This window comes from Crocodylus siamensis, chromosome 15 (assembly GCF_052110815.1).
Source record: "Crocodylus siamensis isolate JL-2025a chromosome 15, ASM5211081v1, whole genome shotgun sequence".
Lineage (NCBI taxonomy): Eukaryota > Metazoa > Chordata > Crocodylia > Crocodylidae > Crocodylus > Crocodylus siamensis.
This window is the reverse complement of record NC_143409.1, coordinates 39091658-39110781: the sequence shown is the minus strand read 5'-3', so window position 1 is coordinate 39110781 and position 19124 is coordinate 39091658. Positions and strand designations below refer to the sequence as shown.

The following is a 19124-nucleotide window of genomic DNA, read 5'->3' as shown; positions in this document are numbered from 1 at the left end:
CTCCATCAGTTTATTTGCATTTGTAGTTTCTTAGGACAAGCCACCTCAAAGTCATTCTTTTGCTACCTGCCTGTTTCTATAGTCATGACCTGGAGCTGTATTTCACCCCAAACACCCACTGTGGGAGATGTGGCAAGTACTGTATAAGGAGGCAGAGCAGCCTATTGGTTAGGGAAGTGGATTGGAAGTCAGAGCTGGGTTGTCTCTCTGCTACCAGCTTGGGGTGTGCCCTGAAGTGAGTCACTTCATCGCTGCTTCTCCCCTCCCATTTGGCTGCTTAGACTGTCATCTCTTTGGTGCATCCAGCTGTGTCTCCTCGTTCTGTGAATGTGCAGTGCAGGTCCCTGCCACAGTGTCCCCCACCGTTCCCTGCCCTCCACAATTTGTTTAGCACTGACCCACAATGAGAGCGCCATATATGAGCTGCCATCCCACCCCTACAGCCCAGCACCACTGCCACTGCACCGGGGATCTGTGTCCAGCACTGACATGAAGGGACTCCAGCCCCTACAGCATGGCATCCCTTAGCCCCAGATGGGTGGTCTGGATTTCCCTAACCTGTCTACACTGCTTATGAAAGGAGAGCTTCCCCTACTACACAGCCTGCAATGGAAAGCCCCAGGGACACTGGAATCAGTGCTGACTCTGAGATGAACTCCCCCTATAGACCCTCATTGTCCAGCCACAAACACAGCATCCCCAGTGCCAGACCAGGGCCTGGATCAGTGCTGATCCAAAGGGAAAGAGCCTCTCTCCCCCCTCCTTGCCACCATGGGGCTCCCACAGTGACATACTACATCATCACAGTCAAGAATGACCCCGAGGAGCAAGCACAGATAGTCTTATTGCCATCAATGCAAGTACATAAGGGATGGAGCACAGTAAAGCCTTATAGCTGAACACTGGGACCCAGCAGGGAGTTGGGATGGGGCCATTGCAGGGGTTGGCTCCTCCCAGCTGCAAGCAGTTAACTGCATCTGTTGGGGTAACTCTTTGGAGCTCTGTGAATCCCTTCACTTGAAAGCAACAAGTGAAACCATCCCAGTGAGGGTAGGTTCCCACAACAACCCTCCCTCATCCCACCCCTCACAGGGGAGGAACAGTCCATTCTGTTGTTAAGACTAGAGAGAACAGCTCTGTTTCCTATCATCTGCTGTTGCAGATTTGGCTGTGCTGAATCTTGCAGGGTTAGGTGGAAGGGGCGGGGGATTTGGGAGGAAAGTATTAATTATAAAATTATTAGTACATGATCCAAAGATGAACCAACTGGAAAGCAGAGCTGGTTTTGCTTCCCGCCCCACCCCTCCCCTAGATTAACTGGTAAAAGATAGTGGTTTTATCTTTTGGGGGGCAAATCCCCCCTGGAAGAAAATCTATCCCTCACAACAGATCTGTAGTAATGTTGATGGTACGCTCACCCATAGCACTTACCTCTCTAGCTCCTGGGATCCCCAGAGCCCTGGGCACTGACACATGATCCCAGAGCCCTGTTGCTGATTTGTGAATTATTTACCCATGGAGTTTGCAAAGGCCCAGCCCTGGGATGCAGGTCTTGCAGCAATGATGGTTTGACTTCTCTAGGTAAAGCTTGTTGAGCCACAGGCTCAGTTTTACTGTAGCTTGGTTCTATTGATTTCAGAAGCATGAAAGTATTTACAGTAGACAGGACCTGGCCTCATCTTCATAAATATGTGGCTGATTGACATCACCTGATGGACTGGCAGCATAGTTTAACGGGCAGTTTATGCCAGCTGAAACTTTGACCTGACCAGGTCTGATGGCTAATTTCTACCAGCTGAGGATTTGACCCCATTGACTGCAATGGGATCCCACTCATTTGCATTAACTGCCTCCTGCAGGAGGGAGTCCCCCACTACTACTACCTGGCACCTCCTCTTGGGGGTGGCAGCAGACTGCTTACCTTCCTCCTCCTCCTGTGTCACCATTGGAGCCTCTTTCTGCGTGAGGAGGGGAGCATACCTGTTGTGCGAGGCTAGGGGAGGAGTAACCCTGGTCCTATGTTTCTTGGAGTGTGAAGTGACCATCACCCAGGTAGCTCTGGGTGGGTCTTGGTCGGCCCTCTCATTGGCCACCATCTCTGTCTCCTCCTCCTCCTCCTCTGTCATCTCCTTCTCTTCTTCCTTCTTCTGGAGAAGGCCCTGGCAGTAGCCATCAATGAAGTCTTTGTGGGCCCTGATGCACTAAACAAACAAATGCAAGTCTTCATGGGCCCTGTTGTCTCAGGATGGACGCCTGGAAGATGGAGGATATCCAAAAACACCCCAACCCCCTTGAAATTCAATGATAATTCACGGAATTACACTATTAGACCTATTAAGTGCCTAAGCAGACTTAGGTGCCCATGTGTGATCCTGTTCCACCCTGCTTGAGTCCCTGGAAAGCAGTAAATGCAAAGGGGGTCACTGCTGTTTGGGATTCAAGGTGAGGCACTGACCTGCCACAAAAGCAGGCATGTTAATGCTTGTTCAAGAACTGAAGCATGGTGATAGAGGATCACACAGACACCTAACAGGTGGGACGAGATCTGTTCATCAGAGACTGCCTTACCACTAAGCTATAAACTCAGGCATCTTGTTGAAAATTTTCAGAAAGGCCTGTGTGATTGAAGAGAACAAATCCCCCTGCCTTTCCCCATAAGGCCTGTACTCCTAAGTCTCTGAGGTGCTTTGTAAAATGCCTGCCTTTCCCATGGTCAGAACTCAGGCGAGTGATCTGAATGCACATCAGGCTCTGACTGTCTTCTCCAGATTGTGCAGTGATTTTTTTCTCTGGGTTTCTCTCCCTCCCTTCCTTTTGCTGGTACATTTAGTCTGAAGTATTTTTTGACTCCAAAGGGTTACATTTTTAGTAGAGCCCCAGAAGCCGCATCTGTAGTACGATTGGTTCCAACTCAGTAAACAGAAAGAGGAAATTTAGAGAGGAGGAACAACCAATCACAGCTGCAGCTTCAGACTGCAAAGGACAAAGTGCATCTAACTTGTGACACTTCTTGCACAGAGGCCATGGCTGCAGAGAGCCCTTTCAGAAGTCTCCAGGATGAAGCTACTTGCTCCATCTGCCTGGAGTATGTTAACAACTCAGTAGCTCTAGCCTGTGGACACAATTTTTGCCAGCCCTGCATCACCCAGTGCTGGGAAGGATCCACCAGAAACTTATCCTGCCCTCAATTCAGGAAGACTTTTTCCTGGAGAAACCTCAAGCCAAACAGCCAGCTGAAGAATGTGGTGGAGACAGTGAAAAGGCTGAACGTACATCCGGCTGCAGGAAACCGGGTATGCACAAAACATGAGGAGGCCCTAAAACTTTTCTGTAAGAAAGACCAAATAAGCATCTGCCTCACCTGCAGGGAGTCCTGGGATCACAGCACTTCCTGTTGAGGAAGCCACCCAGGAGTACAACCTTATTTGCAGCACAGGCCATAGACTTTCACCTAGGTTTCTCTCAACCAGGCTATCATTTCAGGTTGAGCGAGTTTCTGTCCTATAGAAGGAGTCTTTCCTGCATTCTGGCGATGGAGAATCCAGTTACTCCTAGGAAAGATATTCCAGTGAGGAATTCCTTTGTTATGAAAATGTTCACCTTGTTTCCAACTCTGATTCTGTCTAATTTGGAGTTCCAGTCACTGTGCTTTGTTCCGCCTTTGTCTGTCAGATGAAACAACCCTTTCCTATTAGAAATCTATAGATACTGAGAATGTACTGCATCTCCTCTGTGAAGTACATTAAAAAGGAAAATGTCAGGCCAACAGTACATTTCTCATAGAATAGTCAGGGTTATGTCCTGGAACCTCTCTAAAGTCCTGATTTTGTAGATACTGAACTGAGTGGTGCTGCTCATTTATGCAAAGTCAAGTATATCAGTAAAGTTTGGAGGGCTGAACCTGCAAACCTAGAAAAATAGCTGAGTGAAAATACCTTGCAGCTCTGAATTTCTGAAGCTCACCTCAAGTGATTTGATAATTAATGGGAGAATTAGTCCTATATTACTTGGACCAGGACCAGCAGTATCAAAACTCAGGCCCTGTGGCCCAGATGAGTGGCACAGAGCCATTCTGAAGGCCAGGTTGGGCCTGCAGGCTAGCTCCACATGCCAGCGATCAGGGCCAATCTTGGGGTGCTGCAGAACCAGTCCAAGACTTGTGGGCAGCGCTGCAGGCCAGATGATAAGGCTCTGCAGGCCAGATCTAACCCATGGAGCCTCAAAGATGAGCAGGTAAGGCTCAGACATCTAGACAGCCCAGAGGTGGAAGCTGCGAGCAGCTGGGCTCTTCCGCAGCAAGGAAAGGCAGGCTGGTCATCATAAGGCCCAAAATGGAAACCCATTTGACTGGAAGGATTGGGACATGGGCACTGGTCTTATGTGCTTCCAAAGAGCAGGTGGTCAGTCTGGCCCTGCATGTAGCGGGTAGAGGAGCCTCTGAGCAGAACGCTTGCAGGAGAGGGACAGACTGACACCCACACTGTCCCCAAGAACTGCAATTAAAAACCAGAGAAACAGGTTGTGGCTACAGGGGAGGTGTGGAGACCCCACTCAGGGGTACCTGGCAGGGCACTCAGAAGTTGGCAGCTTAGCCGGGGGTCAGGGACCCAGAGGAGGGCTGGGGCTGGTGTGCGGCATTAGGCCAAGGCTGAAGGAGCTAAAGCCAGGGTCAGGCAGTCTAGCCTGCAGTCAGGGACCCAGCAGGCAGCAGGCCTGGTGCAGGCTGAGGCTGGGAGAGCCATGGCCAGTGGCTGCAGTTCGGCATGGGGCTGGGACCCCAAGGACTGGAACTAGTATAGCAGAAGCAGTCCAGCCTGGGGCCAGGGACCCTGAAGGCTGGGAAAGGGCTATAGCCTGTGCGAGGGCCAGGGGCCCAGAAAGCATAAGGCTTGGATCAGAGCAGGCTTAAGTCAAGGGATCCTAAGCCTGGAAAGGGATTAGGGCCAGGATCCCAGAGAAAATAGAGAGCCTTACCAGGGCCAGAGACCCAGCAGACTGACAGAAGTATGACAAATGGGCTGGAGGATCCAGGGGACATACTTCAAGCATCACCTGTGAGGCATGGACATGGCTATAGGGGCAGAAAGAGGCCACAGATAGTCCTTAAGGCAATTGGTGCCCTGGGGCACAGATGGGGCCAGGAGGGCCCCACTTAGGGCTTGAAGGATAGGACCTGGGGTCAGCTGGATACAGGAGGGACCCAATGGCCAAAAACAGGCTAGGACCTGCTCTGGGACCCTGGGCAGCCTCCTTTTTCACACAAAAAAATAATTTCAACACAGTGCAGCAGGCAATGGAAAGGGGAGTGTACCCCAGGGGCTGGAGTGGGACAGGAGCCACATGGCCATGAAGGGGCACCGTGACTGCCCCTAGGGCCCAGTCCTGCTATACCACCCCACATGGTGGATCTGGCCCACTGGCCCAATCCAGCCTGTGGGGGGACCTGACACTGCCCATCTAGCCCACAGGACAATAACGTTGGGCACCACTGCCCTACGTTGTCCTAGGCTCCCTGCATACCTGTAAGCAAAGCCCTCAAGGGAGGACTCCACTAGGTGAGGGCTTGAAAAACACCTTAAATGCCATAACATGTACAGCCTCACAGGGCAGTTTAATGGGCCACCAGGGCAGCTACCTGATCCCCATGCTGCAATCTACCCAGGCACCCATACTTGTCTGGGAATCCACAGTGTTCAGTCCTCAGAGGACATCTGACCTGAAACCAGGGACCGTCTGCACTGAGAGGCCTCTCTGAGCCTGCTTCCCCACTTTAATAGCACTCCTCCCAGCCTGGCACTGACTGCAAGCATACTGGAGTGGGGTCAGCCCAGCCCACCAATTCTCTTTAAGTCTTATGCTGCCAAGGGCTAGCCAGTCCATGCTATGGGATGGATCTAAGAGGATAAATGAGAACAAGAAGATGCTGAGTTGATAGTCTGGAAGTTGCACCCAGGCCTATAGCATAAATGCGGCACTGACTGAAAATCCCTGTGATGATAACTGTATTTCTGACATGTCTCTTCCCTCAGCTTATATTTATCCTTTCCAGGAAAAGGCAGCTGCAGAGAGGCTGAACAGAGAATTTGAGCAACTCCACCAGTTCCTAGAGGAACAGAAGTGACAATGCCACTCCCCACGTGACAAAGAATGGGCAGAGAGCGAACACCAGCAGGAAGAAACGCCGGGTCCTTCATCGGAGACTCCATCCTACGAGGACCGGAAGGTCCCATCTGCCGGCCTGACCCCATGATGCGAGAGATCTGCTTCATGCCTGGGGCTCGGGTTAAGGACATCACGGAGAGGATCCCGGCCTACATCCGACCTGAAGACCAGTACCCCACGGTTATCATCCACGTGGGGAGGAATGACACGGCCAGGGGCAACCCTGACTGCAGTATGAAGGATTTCAAGGCTCTGGGGGACAAGCTTAAGGAGATGGGAGCACAGGTGATATTCTCCTCTCTTCTTCCGGTGAGTAGGCAGGGACAGCGACATGAGGCCTGAATTGGCAAGGTCAACCGGTGCTTATGTAGTTGGTGCCACCAGGCAGGCCTTGGGTTCCTTGATAATGACCCATGCTTTCAGGCAGGGGACTTGCTGGGATGGGATGGGCGTCACCTCTCTCCTGAAGGCAAGCGTGTCTTCTCTTCCAGGTTGGCTGATCTCATATGACGAGCTTTAAACTAGCCTCGCCAGGGGAGGGGGCTGCAGGAAGACGAGGAGACACCACCCGAACAAGACAGGCAACAAATGCAAGGAGTGCCCAGGTAAGAAACAGAGGTCCAAACAGTCTCCCAAATCGGGGGAGTGGCACATACAGCTAGGCAAGGCCTTAAATGCCTATATACCAATGCTCGTAGCATGGGGAACAAACAGGAGGAACTCGCCCTCAGAATAGCCAGTTCAGACCCAGACATAATAGGGCTTACAGAAACGTGGTGGGATTCATCCCACAACTGGGCAGTTAGCATTAGGGGCTATAGACTTTACAGGCGGGATAGAGAAGGAAGGAAAGGTGGGGGTGTGGCGCTCTATGTCAAGGAGCAATACACATCCTCTGCCAGCAGACTGGGATTGGAGGAGGGGCAAGCGGAAGTGCTCTGGGTCAAGATACAAGGGGGCTGTGGGGAGAGGGATCTAACGGTGGGGGTCTACTACAGACCCCCCAACCAAGGGGAGGAGCTGGGCTGGGAATTTCTGGGCCGGCTTGTAGAGGCACTTAAGGCAAGGGATGTAGTTGTCATGGGTGATTTAAATTACATGGACACCTGCTGGGAGGAACACTCAGCCAAGTCGGACCATTCCAGGAGGTTCCTGACCGAGATACAGGACCTCCACTTAATTCAGGAGGTGCACAGTCCCACCAGAGGAAATGCCCTGTTGGACCTGGCCCTGGCCACAGGCGACGACCTGGTAAGGGGCCTCCAGGTCCTTGACCACCTGGGCGATAGCGATCATCACTTGCCGGAATTCGCCATCCAGCGCAGGGTGTCAAGGGCCTGCAGCAAGGCGGTAGCCCTAGACTTCAAGAGGGCCAACTTCAACGAGTTGCGGAGATTAGTGGGAGAGGTGCTGGGGGGTCTCAAGAGCAGGGGAGCTCAGTGCCCAAGATGAGTGGTCATTCCTTAAGGAGACGATACTCAGGGCCCAATGAGTGACCATCCCAACAAGAAGCAAGGGGGGCAAGAGTGCCCGAAAGCCCCCCTGGCTCACCAAGGGTGTCTGGGAATGCCTGATTGTCAAAAAGGCAGTGTACAACCAGTGGAAGGGGGGTGCTATCTCCAAAGAGGAGTATACCTGCTCTGCTCGGGCCTGTAAGGGGGCTGTCAGGAAAGCTAAGGTGGACATAGAGCTAGGACTAGCATCCAAGATCAAAGATAATAAAAAGTCTTTTTTCAAATATATAGGGAGGATGAAGAAAGCACCGGAAATGTTCAAGATCCTCTGTGTAATCTGGTGGTTGCACCAGAGGAGAAAGCAGGCCTCTTTAACCAGTTCTTCACCTCTGTTTTCTTGGGCAGGGACCGGGACTTCCCCACCATGATACAAGACAGACTCATAGATTTCATAGATTTCATAGACATTAGGGCTGGAAGGGACCTCGGGAGATCATCGAGTCCAGCCCCCTGCCCAAAGGGCAGGAAGTCAGCTGGGGTCATAGGATCCCAGCAAGATAAGCATCCAATTTACTCTTGAAGGTGTTCAATGTAGGTGCTTGAACCACCTCCGCTGGCAGACTGTTCCAGACCTTGGGGGCTCGGAGAGTAAAGAAATTCTTCCTTATGTCCAGCCTGAAACGGTCTTGCAGGAGTTTGTGACCGTTCGACCTCGTCATCCCTTGGGGCGCTCTGGTGAACAAACGTTCCCCCAGATCCTGGTGGTCACCCCTGATAAACTTATAGGTGGTCATCAGATCACCCCTGAGTCTGCGCTTTTCCAGGCTAAAGAGATCCCTTGGCTGTCAGCCTGTCATCGTAAGATCTGTTTTCCTGACCTCTGATCATGCGCGTGGCTCTCCTCTGGACTCTCTCAAGCTTCTCCACATCCTTTTTGAATTGTGGAGCCCAAAACTGGACGCAGTACTCCAGCTGCAGCCTCACCAAGGCCGAGTACAAGGGGAGAATGACGTCCCGGGATTTGCTCGAGAAGCATCTATGGATGCACGCCAGCATTTTGGTCGCTTTACTAGCCGCAGCATCGCATTGCAGGCTCATGTTCATCTTGTGGTCAATGATGACCCCCAAGTCTTTTTCTTCTGTAGTGCTAACCAACATAGCACTGCCGAGCCTATAAGGGTGCTGCAGGTTTTTCCTCCCAAGGTGGAGAACCTTGCATTTTTCAGTGTTAAACACCATGAGGTTCTCATCTGCCCATTTGCTGAGCTTGTCCAGGTCAGCCTGGATCACCCGCCTATCTTCTGGCGTGGATGCTTTGCCCCAAAGTTTGGTGTCATCAGCGAACTTGGCCAGTCCACTCCTAACTCCAATGTCCACATCATTAATGAAGATGTTGAACAGTATGGGTCCCAGGACAGAGCCTTGAGGGACCCCACTGGTTACAGGGCACCATGATGATTGACTGCCATCAATCACAACCCTCTGGGTCTGACCACGAAGCCAATTTCCCAGCCAGAGGATAGTGGTGGAGCCAAGGCCACAACTGGGCAGTTTGGCCAAGAGGTGATCATGGGATACCAGATCAAAGGCTTTTTTGAAGTCAAGATATATGACATCAATCTCTTCTCCCTTGTCCAGGTGATAGGTCACCTGGTCATAGAAGGAAATGAGATTGGTCAAACAAGACCTACCCACAACAAACCCGTGCTGGCTGTCCCTTAGAATGTTAGCCTGGGCCAGTCCCTCAAGGATGGCCTCCTTAATAAACTTTTCTAAGATCTTCCCCAGGATAGAAGTCAGGCTAATGGGCCTGTAGTTAGCCGGATCCACTCTCCTCCCTTTCTTGAAGATCGGCACCACATTGGCCGTCTTCCAGTCTTCGGGCACTACACCAGAGCGCCAGAAGTTTTCAAAGACCCGTGCCAGGGGCTGGGCTATGACACTCGCCAGCTCCTTGAGTACCCTGGGGTGCAGGTTGTCAGGGCCAGCTGACTTAAAGGTATCCAGCTTCTCAAGGTGTTCCTTCACGAGGTCAGCATTTATGGAGGGTAGGGGATCCCCCTCACCCAGATTTCCCTGTCCCATAGCAGGCATGGGCATCCCGTGTGACTGATGAAAGACTGACACAAAGTACCTATTTAATAGGTTGGCTTTTTCCTGGGCGTCAGTTGTCAGTTGCCCCATCTGGTTTAGCAGGGGTCCAACATTGCCCTTGCTTTTCCTCTGGCTCCCCACATACCTGAAAAAGGACTTTTTGTTGTCCTTGATGCCTGAAGCTAGTTGGAGTTCAGTTGCAGCCTTGGCTTTCCTGGTTTGCTCCCTGCAGGACCGGACCAGCACGGAGTAATTCTCCTTGGAGGTGAATCCCGTCCTCCATCCTTTGTAGGCTTTCCTTTTTAGCCACAGTAGGTCCGCTAGGTCTCTGGAGAGCCAGGGGGGCTGCTGTGCCTTCTTGCTGCCTTTCCTCCGTGTTGGAATAGATTTAGCTTGTGCACTGAGGATCGCTTCCTTGAGAAGCAACCACTCTTCTTGAACTTCCATCTCCCTGGGGTCATGGTCCCTGAGGGCCTGACCGACTAGCCTCTTGAGCTTGTCAAAGTCGGCTTTTCTGAAGTCAAGGACTTCTGTGTTGCTGACTGACTTGCCAGCTTTACGGCAGATGGTGAAGGTGATCAGCTCATGGTCGCTGTCACCCAACTTCCCATCAATCACTAGGTCGCCGATTAGGTCATCCCCCATAGCCAGTACCAGGTCAAGCAGCGCTTTGCCTCTTGTTGGCCCATAGACCTCCTGGGTCAGGTAGAGGTCATCCACGCATGAGAGAAAGCTTTGCGCCCGCTCAGATTTAGCTGAGTGATCTTCCCACGAGATGTCTGGGTAATTGAAGTCACCCATGACAACCAAGGTCCTGGAGCAAGCGGCCTCAGTCAGTTCCCGGGCAAACTCCTGGTCAAGCTCGGGACTTTGAGTGGGAGGTCTGTAGTAGACTCCCACTGTTGTGTCCCCTGTGCTGAATTCCCCACGAATTTTTACCCAGAGGGTCTCTAGCTGTCCATGCCAGTCGCCAACATCAGCTTGCAGGGACATGTAGCTTTCCTTCACATAGAGAGCTACACCCCCGCCCCTTTTGTCAACACGATCCCTCCTGTACAGGGTATAGCCCTCTATACCCGTGGTCCAGTCATGGGTGGAGTCCCACCAGGTCTCCGTTATCCCAATGACATCATATTTCTTTTCACTGAGCAGGAGGACGAGCTCGTCCTGCTTGTTGCCCAGGCTCCTGGCATTAGTGTACAGGCAGGCAAGTGTGCCCTTGGGGGCTCTTGCCTTGCCCACAGATTGTACCAGGGCTGGGGCAGGGGTGGGCTCCCTTAAGTGCCCCCTTAAGTGCCTTGGTCCGCTGGCTTTGCAAGGGCCGTTCAGCGGGCCAGCAGGGGCAGTAGTCCCCCCATCCCCCAGCGGGCTTAGTTTAAAGCCCGGTGGAGCAGGTCAGCCAGCCTGGCTGAGAAGAGCCTCCTCCCCAGGGGAGAGAGGTGGAGGCCATCTCTTCCCAGCAGCTTGCTGCCTCTCTCTCCAAAGAGCGGGCTGTGGTCATGGAAGCCAAAGCCTTCCTGATAACACCAGCGCCGCAGTCTTTGGTTCACCGCGTGGATCCTTCTCTCCCTCCTCAGCCCATAGCCCGAGACTGGGAGGATCGAGGAAAACACCACCTGAGCTCCCAGACCCCTAAGTCCCGCTCCCAACTCCCTGTAGCGCCTCATGACCTGGCTGGGGGTGCTCCGAGCCGTGTCATTGGTGCCCACATGAATAAGGAGCATGGGGTAGTGGTCTGTGGGCCGGAGGAGCTGCGGGATCCTCTCCGAAATGTCTCGGATGCGGGCCCCCGGGAAGCAGCAGACTTCCCGGGCTAAGGGGTCGGGGCGGCAGATTGCCCCCTCAGTGCCCCGCAGGATGGAGACTCGAGGGGAACGCCTCCAGACCTCAGGTTGGGGAGGACTGGGTTAGAGATCTTCTGGAGGGGCTGGATGTGTTCAAATCAGCGGGTCCAAATGCTCTCCACCCATGGTGTTGAGGGAGATAGCAAGGGTTATTGCAGGGCCTTTGGCATGGCTTTACGAGCGCTCGTGGTGCTCAGGCCAGGTGCCAGATGATTGGAAGGTAGCCAACGTGGTCCCCATCTTTAAAAAAAGGAGGAGGGAGGACCCAGGCAACTAAAAGCCCATCAGCCTTACCTCAATCCTAGGGAAACTCTTTGAGAAGATCATCATGGAGCACATCTGCGATGGGCCAGCCTCAGAGATGATGCTCAAGGGTGACCAGCATGGTTTCATTAGGGGCAGGTCATGTCAGACCAACCAAAGATTGCCTTTTATGATCAGCTCACAAAAGCCTTGGATGCAGGTGTTACCGTGGATGTAGTCTTTCTGGACTTCAGCAAGGCCTTTGACATGGTCTCCCAACGCATCCTCATTAAAAAAATTGGGTGACTGTGGCATTGATGCCTACACAGTCAGATGGATTGCAGATTGGCTGAAGGGTCGCACTCAGAGGGTGGTGGCAAATGGGTCATATTCGACCTGGGGAGAAGTGGGCAGCAGAGTCCCCCAGGGCTCGGTCCTTGGGCCCGCGCTGTTCAATCTCTTTATCAGCGATTTGGGCAACAGGGTGAAAAACACCCTGTTTAAATTTGCTGACGATACCAACATTTCGGGTGAGGTGAGCATGCTAGTAGGGATGGAAAGACTGCAGCAAGACCTGGATAGGTCGCAGGGATGGGCTAGCAAAAACAGGATGGGTTTCAACACTGACAAGTGCAGGGTGCTGTACTTGGGCAGTAGTAACCAGCAGCACACTTATAAGATGGGAAACTCCCTTCTTTAGAGCATAGAGGCAGAAAGGGATCTTGGAGTCATTACTGACTCCAAGATGAACATGGGCCGACAATGCGAGGTCACGGTTGGCAGGGCTAACCGCACCTTGTCGTGCATCCACAGGTGCAACTCTAGCAGGGCCAAGGACCTGATCTTCCCCCTCTATGCAACACTGGTTAGGCCGCAGCCGGAGTACTGAGTCCAGTTCTGGGCGCCGCACTTTAGGAGGGATGTGGACAACATGGAGAGGGTCCAGAGGAGGGCCACTCGCATGATCCGGGGACAACAGGGAAGACCCTACAATGAGAGACTGCGGGACCTGAACCTGTTCAGCCTTCACAAGAGAAGGCTGAGGGGGGACCTGGTGACAGTCTATAAACTCACTAGGGGGGACCAGAAGGGTTTGGGAGAGACCTTGTTTCCTGTAGCATCCCCCAGCATAACAAGGAATAATGGCCACAAGTTGTTGGAGAGTAGGTTTAGATTAGACATCCATAAGAACTACTTCACAGTCAGGATGGCTAGGAGCTGGAACCAACTTCCAAGGGAAGTGGTGCTGGCTCCTACCCTGGGGGTCTTTAAGGAGAGGCTTGATGCCTACCTGGCTAGAGTCATTTGAGCCCAGTTTTGCTCCTGCCTGGGCCGGGGGTTGGACTTGAAGATCTACAAGGTCCCTTCCGGCCCAACTTCTATGATTCTATGACATCAGCTAGCACAGCTGGAAGAGCTGGACAGGGAGCTTGAGAAGAGCAAGCAGGAGTTTGTCATTGCTCTGTCAAAGGAGATTTTCCATCTCAATGAGCTGATCAGTGAGATGGAGGGGAGAAGCGAGCAGCCAGCGAGTAAATTCCTGCAGGTGAGACTGGCAGGGATTCCTACACAGGAAAGGGAGAGTGTCTGAATAGTTTTGGCCCAATATTAGGGCTAGACACTCTTCCTTTCAATGGCTGTGATCTCCAGTGAATCTTTGGGTAGTGGCTCCAGATTTAACACCCAGACACTGGTGCCCAGAAGATGAGCTGAGAAACAGCAGTGTCATGGAATCATGCCCTGTATGTCTAGATCAGGTACCTCTAGTAGCTAACTGGGAGGGAAGTGCTGTTTGTAGAGTGAGGTGGTTAAATGCATTAAGCTCACACAGCCCTGGGTCTGCATATTTACAGGCTCCTTAATATCAACATCTTGAAGGGCTGGCATTTGCTGGGAATACAAGGTGGTGGTGATGGCTAAGGACTCTCCAAAGTATTGGGGTTTGTTGGTGTGCAGCAAGCATGTAACACTTACCTGTCTTCTCTCTCTCTTCTAGGATGTCTGAAATACCTTGAGCAGGTATGTAGCTCCTTCTCATTCCCTGCCACACTCCACATTGCAAGAGAATTTCTTGGAGACCCTATTTAAAAGCTAGATCACCTCAGTGCACCAGGGCAAAGTGTGTGTGTGGGGGGCAGGCATGTTGGTACCTGAAAGCAATCTCTTGACCACTGGTCTTTTAGATTTGGGCCCCATTTACATGTTACACTCAAAGGTGTGATTAACCAGTTAATCACACCTTAAATGGCCACCCAGCCAGGTGTTCAATCAATTAATGATGTGATAAAAAGAGGAATAAGGTACAAAGTGATTCCACAGAATGTATAATGACTTTATAGATGCTTCCTATTGTGCCATTAATTGAACATGTGATCACTGATCAGTGACCTCTGTGGCTGGGAGCCATATCACCTGATTGGAGCTCCCAGCTGGGGGGAGGCCATGTGCACCCCTGAGCTAGGAGACTGCAGCTCATGTGATCTCCCAGCTGCGGGTGTGCCCCACACACCTCCACACCTGGAAAACTGCAGCTCATCTGTGTGGGGGCAGGGTGCACCCTCATGGCTAGGAGTCTAGGCAGCAGAAGGAGCTCCCAGCCTCAGTAGCTTGCTTCTTGCCAGTGCAGACAGAGCCCATGATTGGGCTTCCCTTGCACTAGCAATAAGGTGTGATGGGATCCGAGTCGCGATCTGGCAGTCACACCTCTGCTTTGCATATATGGCTTGGCAGGAGGTGTGATTATGTGAATCATGCATTGGATCCCATTGTGCCTTTCCTCGCACCTGTAGAGGGACCCAAAGAGTCATATCTAGCCTGAGGAAAGGACTAAGTAACGTCCACTCCTTTGGATGCTGGGCTGGAATCTGGGCTTTTCACCTCAGGGGCACTGGTGACAGTCCTGGTATCTCAGCAGTGACTGAAAATCATCACCGTATGGGGCTATGTGGTGATCTATGTAGAATGGACTGGAGAAGGTGTAGGGGTACAGGCCACTTTCAAGTGGACCAGCATCCACATCAGAGACCAGTCTCCCCTGATACTATGTGGCTTATGGATCAGGTATGGGACCAGAGTGGCAAAAAAGTGACTCTGCCAATGGAGACAAGCACAGCAGAGAGGATACATAATGCCCGAGCCACTGTAGCTTGTAAGCACTGGAGCTGTTGATTTTGCACCAGATAAGCCATGGACCTGATCCAGTCTCACAAGTTTCCAGTTGGAGTAGAGGGAGAAGCATTTCATTGACTTCAGTGAATGCAGGATCAAACCTTAATTTTGCCTAGTTTCCAATGGTTTGCCAAAGGTTCACATGGCTTGGATTGGGTTCTCTACGCTAGATGTTGGGCCCAATTTTTAATAGCTACAATGATCAATAAAGAAAATAAATAATTCCCTTCCCCCACCAAAAAATAGGCATTTTTGGGTGTGAGAAGACAAATTTTCAGAAACCAGTGGCCATCCCTCAAGAACTGGAAAAAAAAAACTTACCACTGTCTCCTACCAAACTGGTTTTTTAGAGGATGCTCTGAAGAAATTCAAAGGTAACAAACAGTGACACAGATTTTATTATTAATTCTTCTAAGAGAGATTGGTGCATGTCCTTTTTTATTTAAAGCCAAATGTTGGTTTGTTGCAAATTAGCCTTAAAAAAAGAATTTGAATAATGTATAATATTGTTGATATTGTTGAAAAGTGGTTCCAAAGAGGAATGAGCTGGACCATTCCCCGTGGTGGCAGATGACAGAAGAAGGAGCAACAGTCTCAAGTTGCAGCAAGGGAAGTTTAGGTTTGATATTAGGGAAAACGTTCTCACTAGGAGGGTGGGGAAGTGCTGGAACAGGCTACCCAGAGAGGTTGTGGAATCTCCATCCTTGGCGGTTATTAAGACCCTGGCTGAGATATCACTGCCCTGCCTTGAAGGGGTGCTGGGAGGCCAAACACATTCAAGAGTAGGAGGTCCTTGAACAGCATGATACTGTGGACCTGATAAGTGTGACAGTGGTGGAAAATGGAAGCTTTATGCTTCCCAGGGAAGCATAATCAGTTAATTGCATCGAGGTGATCAAGCTGAACAGCTCCAGTCAAAGACTTGGTCCCTCTTGTGCACACACAGAGAACAGAAAGCCCCAAGATGCTTATGGAATCACATTTCTCCAAACCCTTTTATGCCTCTAGAGATGCTGAAATCTGAGCTGGAGAAACAAAGGGTGGCATCTCCAGCAGCAAAAGCAAAGGACAAGTGCCATGAGGTTTGGGACATTCAGGAAGGGACCTAAGGGAGTTGGTCACACAGTTGCTACTGAAGTACAATGCAGATCAATACTAAACTCACTTATCTTCAGGAGGGATTTGCAAGTAAGCAAGAAGGGGAGGTTGGTTGTGCACATTCTGCTAAAGATTTCCCCAGTCTTGGCCCCCGCTATCCAGGTTGGGGGGCACCTGGGAATCCTGAGTTCCAGCCTTTGCACTTGGTCTCACAAGCTTTACTCTAGGCTTCTTCCAGAACTGGGTGTAGAACATAGGCAGCTTCATCTTTAGTTTCACCATGCCCTGAACAATAGACTTCATTTCCCTGCTGAATTTGACAAGAAAACTCAGGAATCCTCACCCTATCCCTCCCCTTCCCTTAAGCAGTAGACCTCCCCCCAGCACCCCCTCTTCTGAAATTGTAGGTAGAACCCAGGGAGCAGGAGGTGCAGCAGGAGAGCAGGAAGCCTCTGCAGCCCCAGCAGAGTGAGAAGAACAGCCCTAAGGCCTGGCAGGGTGGAGCTGAAGTGACATCCAGGTCCAGCCCCAGCAGAGAAGCAGCTCTCTGATCAGGGGGTGTCCCAGCCAGCAAAGGGCTGCTGGGGAGGGTGAGGAATGGTCCCAGTCTTCCCCAGGGGTGAACTTTGCCCCTGAGTTTCTGGTTCTCTCCCCAGCACTGGAGGTAACGCGGGATCCAGATACAGCAAATCAGTGGTTCATTATGTCCATAGAGAAGAAAAACATGATTCACAAGGGCTCCCATGCACAATTTCTGGAACAAAAGAAGAGGTTTTACCCTGCTTCCTGTGTGCTGAGCTGTAAGTTTACCTCGGGAAGGCACTGCTGGGAGGTAGAAGTGGAGGAGGAAAGAGGCTGGGTTTTAGGGATCACCATAGGGTCTGTGAAATATAAGGGTGCAGTGAGCCCCACACCAGAAAATGGGATCTGGGCTGTCCAGAGGAAAAGGGACCAGTAGTGGGCTCTTACCTCTTCACAGGAGACCCTTCTGTCACTCCGTGGGAGGTTCAGAAAGGTCAGAGTTTACCTGGACTGTGAAGGGGGACAAGTGGCATTTTATAAAACTGGCAACAGTAACCCATTCTACATTTTCAGAACTTCTTTTACAGGGAAAATTGTCCCCTTCTCTGGGCACCGTTGGGTTGAATCACAGACTCAGAGAGATGATTCCATATGGGGGAATGCAGTCTTACAGCTCTGTTATAACCATTGACCCTGAAATGGGTTTATCTTGTCTATTGCATTCTCCCTTCATTGACTCTTCAGGTATCTGTAAAGCTCAGGGCTTAGATACGCGCGTTCACACAGGCATACAGAAGATGTGAATACATGATATAAACCCCAACCCAGTGTAAGTGCCTTGAATCCAGGGTAAAGTTACCCTGGGAAAAACAGGTAGTAAAAATAAACTAGAGTAAGTGAAATGAGTCTGTTTCTATTGCGAGGTGCAGTTTGTTATAGAAAAGCAATCATTACAGGCTCTTTTCCCAGCTAGTGGCAAGGCACTGTAATAGCTCCTATAGCAAGCAGTTACTCCCAGCTGCTACTTGTCTGCCTACTTGTTTATCAGAGTAGAGTCCAACTTACATCAGTATGCAGAAGTAAGGTAATTTTTTCTAAGATAATAGTATGTGTTCAGGTTCTTAAAGCACAGAAAGAGATGACTAGAGAAAACAGCATTGACACCCTGGTTCACTCCTATCCTTCCTGTGTCTATTCCTCCATATTTCTACCCTTCCTCCTCTTCTTCCAGATGAAGAATCTGCAAAGTTCTCCAAGTCTCAGTGGAGAAGGTAGAAGCAAATTGCCTGGGACAGGCAAAAAGTGTGGGTTGGAGAGAGGTACCCAACTGGGAGAAGGTGGAGACTGAGAGGTGAACCAAAGTATGAGAGAGGGAATGCAGGCGTGAGAAAATATCTTCCATTGTTCATAGTGCAGCTAGTAGGTACAGATTTTACACTGAATTATTATTAAATAGTATACCAAATATTAGAAACAGTATTATCCTATATTCAAAATAAAACACTGTACAAATTGCAGTATGATCCTGTATTTAAAATAAAGCAAGAAAAGGCTTAGGTCTGAGAAGCACTTTATTAAATGGGTTATTGGTAAATAGCTAAAGATTTGTGTGAGGACTTTCTAAGGTAAATGCACTAGCAACAAGCAGTGATTGGTGTATTTCTGTAGTGTGCATTGTAACTGCAATCCCGTGCTATGTGTTTGTAAGTAGTTTCCTAGCAGATAGGGAGAACAGATGGATAGATGCAGCCTTGTTAGTGGAGCCATAAAACAAAGAAAGGAAGGCTGAAAGGTGATACAGGAGCATTTCAGGCTGGCAGAGAGAAGGGAGTCTTCCCTGAGTCTTCCCAAGGACATTAAAAATTGTCTAAATGAATGTTTTCCTAGGACCAGTGGAAGACTGACTATGGCTGGCTCTCCAGGGTCTGGGGGAATACAGTCAAAATGACCCGGCACAAGATTTGTCAGAAGGAACCATATTGTTGCAGGACAGTTGGTGCCCCAGAAACGACCTGATGCCATTATTTAACAACTTCGTTCCCATCAGTTCTCTCCAATGCTGGGTTCCATTTTGTGACACAAAGGGATACATGTATTTTTCTGCTTTGAGTGCAGTACAATAAAGGTTGAGCTGAAGACTTGTCTCTTGCCTTGTTGATGAACAGTTGACCATGCATCTGTAATTCAAGGTGTGTCACTTTGAGAATGACTATGCTAACTCTCTGGGCTTGGCTATGCTGTTTCCAACTAGTAGATCACTCTATTCCCAGAGCTTGGACTACAGCTCAGGGATCCTCAGGCACAACCTTCCACTCAGAAAGAGCTGCATTATCCACTGCCGCGCCACTTTATTAACTATTACTCTCTGGCTTGGTGGCTGGGGTACAGAGACAATTAAAAAAAGCTTCTCTTGCTCCACATGTGGTAGAGACCTGTGCTAGAGAGCTGCAGTTCCAGGATTTAGCAATTTCTTTTTCTTGAAAACAGATCTTTCCCCCACTTCCCTCCACCCCACCTAAATTTGATTTATGATTTTTCT

At 50.6% G+C, this 19124-nt stretch overlaps 1 long non-coding RNA gene across 1 annotated transcript; it reads left to right on the top strand.

The window, feature by feature from the left end:
• Window positions 1-3045: 3045 nt before the first annotated feature.
• LOC149852381 (uncharacterized) lies at window positions 3046-18665 on the top strand. The gene is made up of 7 exons (XR_016439349.1): window positions 3046-3293; window positions 6050-6471; window positions 6654-6767; window positions 13794-13816; window positions 15492-16153; window positions 16720-16863; window positions 18473-18665. It is a non-coding gene; the product is annotated as an uncharacterized LOC149852381 (long non-coding RNA).
• The last annotated feature ends 459 nt before the right edge of the window (window positions 18666-19124 follow it).